This window comes from Chinchilla lanigera, unplaced genomic scaffold, assembly GCF_000276665.1.
Source record: "Chinchilla lanigera isolate Chin_1 unplaced genomic scaffold, ChiLan1.0 scaffold00078, whole genome shotgun sequence".
In the NCBI taxonomy this organism is placed as follows: Eukaryota; Metazoa; Chordata; class Mammalia; order Rodentia; family Chinchillidae; genus Chinchilla; species Chinchilla lanigera.
In genome coordinates, this window is record NW_004955479.1 from 9,833,155 (window position 1) to 9,838,781 (window position 5,627).

Genomic DNA, 5,627 nt, shown 5'->3' on the forward strand with positions numbered 1-5,627 from the left:
AGCTCACTTTGTAGCCCAGGCTGGCCTCAAACTTGCAATGATCCTCCTGCCTCAACCTCCTGAGTGCCGGGATTACAGATGTGCACCACCATGCCCAAAAGGAGCGTGTATATTCATGACCAGGTGTTAAACAATGTTTTTTAGAGCCAGACTTGGTGGTGTAATCCCAACACTCGGGAGGCTGAGGCAGGAGGATTGTTTCAGCTCGAGACCAGCCTGGGCAACTTACCAAGACCCTATCTCAAAACAAACAAACACCTATACATTTAAATAAATAGAGCTGGGCATGGTGGCACACACCTGTAATCCCAGCACTTGGGAGGCTAAGGCATTGCAAGTTCGAGGATCACTGCAAGTTCGAGACCAGCGTGCACTACAAAGTGAGCTCAAGGCCAGCCTGAACTGCATAGCGAGACCTTGTCTCAATAAATAAATAAGTAAATAAATAAATAAATAAATAGGACTGAGCATGTAGCTACTGAGATTGGAGGCCAGCCTGGGCTTGAACTTTTCTTGCACTGTGAAGGCCTTGGGCTGTATTCCGACTAACACACACCCACACAGTTCTATGATCAGGAATTATTAAAATATCACATGGAGGACTAGTGTGTAATCCAGTATAGAGTACTTATCTAGCATTTATGAGGCTCTGGGTTCATTCTCCAGCATTGAAAAAAAAAATATTTGGCCAATAATTGGGGAAAAAATAGAAGTGACACCTAACCTATAGTGAAGGAACCACAGGAGAAATTACTTCTAAACTGAGACTAGGTTGATGGACGAAAAGGAAGCAGTTAGGCAAAGATCAAGTATATCAGGCCAAGGTAACAAAGGTGAAAGCCTCTAAGCAGGAGAAGAAAGTACATTCTAACCAGGAACCCAAAAAATTATTTGTTTGTTTGTTTGTTCAATATTGGATTGAACCCAGGGCCTTGTCTATGGTAGGCAAGTACGTGACCACTGAGCCACATTCCCAAGGGAAACAAACAAACAAACAAAAAGCCGGGTACACTGACACATGCCTGTAACCCCAGCTTTCTCAGAAGCTGAGGCAGGAGGATTCCAAGTTTGAGCCCAGCATGGGCAACTTAGCAATGTGAAAGCCTTGGTTCAGTCCCCACTTCCACAAACAAAAGGACTGGAAAATGTAGATTACTTGGGCATGCGGCAAGCCTTACCCTGTAACATAAATGACACTCATTTTTGGTCTTGCACACAGAGCTATAGGTGTTCCATAGGCCTCTGAACTATGCAAGTCCCAGCTACCTTCAGGGCTTAGCTAGAGTGGTGAACTGCTATAAACAGGTGGCCAGCTGACCTTTTGGCCATACCCCTAGGGCTACCATTCCCTAGGGCCACCTCTCACGCATCCATATTGGTTTATAGCATCATTATGTGCAATCCTTTTGGAAAATTTGCGCATAGATCAAATCTAGAAGCAGGACATGGAGTCCATGAAATAAAGGCTCACTAATCCTTTCCTTGGCTGAAGTGACAGATAGCTGTTGCCTTCTGGGGTCTTTTTAACAAAAATTCTCAATATTCCAGCCAGGCATGATGGCACATGTCTCTAACCCCAGCACTTAGAGGCTGAGATAACAGGATTACTGAGATTGGAGGCCAGCCTGGGCTTGAACTTTTCTTGCACTACAGGGAGAACTACATAGCAAGAACTACATAACAAGATTGTCTGAAAAATAGTCTTGGAAGGAAGAAGGAAGGAAAGAAGGAAGAAGGAAAGTAAGGAAGGAAAGGGGAAAGGAAGTGCTGGGTGTGGTGATGCAGCACGCCTATAATCCCAGCATTTAAGAGGCTGAGGCAGGAGGATTGCTCAAGTTTAAGGCCAGCCTGGACTACATACTGACTTCAAGGCCAACCTGAACTACATAGCAAGACCCTGTCTCAGCAAACAAAACAAAACAGAACAGAAAGAAAATGAAGGAAGCAAGAAAAGAAATAAAGGCAGGTAGATCCACAGACTAAAAGAAGTCTGCACTAGATGGAACATAGAATTGGTGCTAGATAGGAGGAAGAAATGAGACCAAACAATGTCTCACATATCTTTGTATTCTCCAGCCATTGCCTGCTATATATTGAGTGCAAAGTGGATGTTTTAAGTGACTTGTCTCTTACTCTTAGAGATTTCTCCTTAGAGAAATAATTCTGCAGCACACTATGTCTCAGGCAGGGAAGGTGCTAAGAACAAAATTAGGAAACTGTTGTAATAATCGGAGGCAAATGTGATAAAGGCCTACAGGAAGGTGTTAGCAATGAGGATGGAGAGAGAAAGATTAAAGATGAATTAAGGAGGAAAAAATTGTCCAGGTTGTTTGGGTTTTAGTGTATGGGGAGAAGGAAGAGAACACAGGCTTCTGAGACACAGAACCCAGAGGACAAAACAGTATGGTAGTGGGGCATTTTTTGTTTTGTTTTTATCTTTTTTTTTTTTGCTACTGGGAATCAAACTCAGGACCTTGCATTTGCCAGGCAGTTGCTTGTGCTGCTGAGCTATGTCCCCGGCCCAAGTTTTTGTCTTTTTGAGACAGGGTCTCGCTCTGCAGTTCAGGCTGGCCTTGAGCTCACTTTGTAGCCCAGGCTGGTCTCAAACTCACAACAGTCCTCCTGCCTCAGCCTCCTGAGTGCTGGTATTACAGGGGTGTGCCACAATGCCCAGCTAGTAGGGTCATGCTGAGTATTGTCACTTACGAGACAGCCAAAGCCAGCAGTTGGTGGATTCTGTGGGACTGAAGCCCCCAGGGTTGAAAATAGGGATTTGAGAGTCGTGATGTCTAACTGGTTGCTGAAGACAAAGGAGTGATTGAGGTGAGCCCGCTGAGTGACAGCTCCAGGCAGAAACGTACAGATGAAAGCTATTGAAAGGATCAGCACAGTCAGTGAGGCTCGGGAGGAGACCCAGGACAACGTACTTCAAGCATCTTTAATCACCATCCAGTAAGTGTGCCAAAGAAACCAAATGTTAGAAAAACAAATTGGAAATAAAATATTAGAAATCTGTCACACATGGGAAATATCAAAACCTTAAAAGCTTCGTCCTTAGGCACCATAGGCACCCTAGAAAAAGATAGCTCTGATGCAAAGCTGAATGGGCTCAGCCCCACCCTAACAGAAAGGGTCCCAACTCCTTGCTCTTCTAAAAAAATGAATCTGCTTCTTTAAACAAGAAGCTGAACTTTCTGAATGGAAAGGAGGATGAGTGTTTCTTTTACTTACTGGCAGTGAGCTGACCCAAGGGCAGCAGGCTCGTCCTGCCAGTCCCCTCAGGTGCTGGCACCGGGCTTGAGAGAGCATATATGACTGGAGGTGACAGGAAGCATAGGCTGTGGCTGCAGAGTCCTTAACTGTCTTCTCTTGCCCTTGGCTCACACCCCCACCACCCTCCAAACCCTGCAATGAGTTTGGGGAGGAGCTGTAGAGACTGGGTCAGAGGCCAGTGGTTGTTCAACCCTCCTAGAGTCTCTTAAAAGAATGTTATTTCTCTTGGAAGCTAATTCAGATCAAATTTGCTACTACCATCAAGAATTTTGTTTTTGATTTTTGGTCTTTTTGACCAGGTTTTCATTATGCAATTCAGGCTGGCCTTAAACTCACTTTGTAACCCAGGCTAGCTTCAAACTCACAGTGATCCTCCTGCTTCAGCCTCCCAAGTGCTGGGATTATAGGCACGCACCACCTCGCCCAGGTCATCATGAGTTTGAATGAATGCTCCGCTATCTTAGCTAGTTCAGGCTGCAATGACAAAATACCATAGACTGGGTGGCTTGAACAAGTTTATTTTCTTACCGTTTTGGAAGCTTAAAGTCCAAGATTGAAGTATTGTATGATCAGGCCCTGATGAAGGCCCTCCTCCCAGCTTGCAGCAGGCCATCTTCTTGCTGTGTCCTCAGACGGCAGAGAAAGAGAGGGCTCTGTCATTAGGCTGAAGTCCTATCAGATTAGAGCCCTACCCTTGGGAGCTCATTTCGTCTTACCTGCCTCCTAAAGACCCTATCTCCAGGTACAGTCACGCTGCGGACTGCGTGTCAATGGAACTTAGGAGGGACACAGTTCAGCCCACAGCATTTGCTGTTATCTCTACTGGCCTTCGAGGGCTATAAAAGGCTCGCCTCCTGTCCAAAAGAATCAGGTAACATCAGACCTCCTTGGCACACAGAAAGCAAAACTTCAGGCAAAGCCAGGCTGATTGCATGTGTGACAGAGATATGTTATGTTTCACCAGAAGATAATTTGTTTGTTTGTTTGTTTGTTTGTTGAGACAAGCCTTACCATGTATTTCAGGCTGGCCTTGAACGCATGGTGATTCCTCGCCTCAGCTTCCTGTGTGCTGGGTTTAGAGGACTGAGCCACCACACCTGGCTTATGACAACATCTTTGAATTGGATTTCATGTCTCTCTGCTAGGTACAAGCTGTTACAATTTTTGCAGGTAGTAAAAGGATAGCTATGGGATGGAAATGTCTGTGCGTAAGAGTGCTGATCCCAGTGTGATTTACCTAGTGAAAGAGTAGAACATTCTCATTGCCCATCAAATCAGTTATCTAGCTGTTTTAAGAACCTTAGAACATATTCATATGATAGTAGGAGACCACTGAAAATCAAGCAAAAAGAATTATCATTAATTTTCTTGCCCAGCATGGTGGTACAGGCCTGTAATCCCAGCATGTGGGCAGCTGAGGAAGGAGGATCGTTGTGAGTTTGAGACCAGACTGGGCTACAAAGTGAACTCAAGGCCAGCCTGAACTGCATAGTGAGACTGTCACAAAAAGACAAAAAAAAAAGATTCTTAAATATGATCATAGTTGCTTGGTTATATAGAAAAATATCCTTTTTGATTTAGTCTTTCTAGCAAATTAACAAGTATGATAACAAGGCTGAGGAAGTTCTTCTATTTGCAGTGAGTTAGCCAGAGTACGGGCGGCCTAAGACCCCAGAGTGAGGCTGACATCTGAAGTAAGAGTCACCCTGGAAACAACAGAGCTCATAAACCTATGGAGTCTGATTTTTAACTGCAGGTCAATATCAGGACTGAACTGTGGTCCACCCAGTTGGAATGGAGATGCGGCCAGTAATTGAGTTTAAATATATATAAGTAAGGGCCGAGGATGTAGCTCAGTGGCATAAGCACCTGCCTGGCAAGCACAAGGTCCTGAGTTCGATTCCTGGTACCCAGAATAAAAATGTGTATATATATATATATATATAGTATCAGTCAGGGTTTACTAGAGGAACAGATATAATACAAGATAAACAAATGTACAAGAAATTACAAGTTTGGCTTATAACCATCAGCTACAGAGTTGGATGAAAAAGCATGCAGAGGGTGTCTGCATGCTGGAGACTGAAGAGCCCAGCCCCAGGCCTGGAGCTCACTGCACTGTCCGTGCAAGTCCGTATCAAAAGGCTGATAGGTCTGTGACAAAATGCTGAAGAATCTACGATGAAGGCCAGAGAGCCAACACCAGAAGGCTGAAGAGTCCCAGATGGAAGCCCAACCGTCTGCACCAGAAGCCAGGAGACGACCAAGCTGAAGGCAAAGACCGGAGCTCCTCTGAAGAACCAGCAGCCAGTCCTTCCTCAATTCCTTTTTTTATGCAGTCTACCCACTCTGGG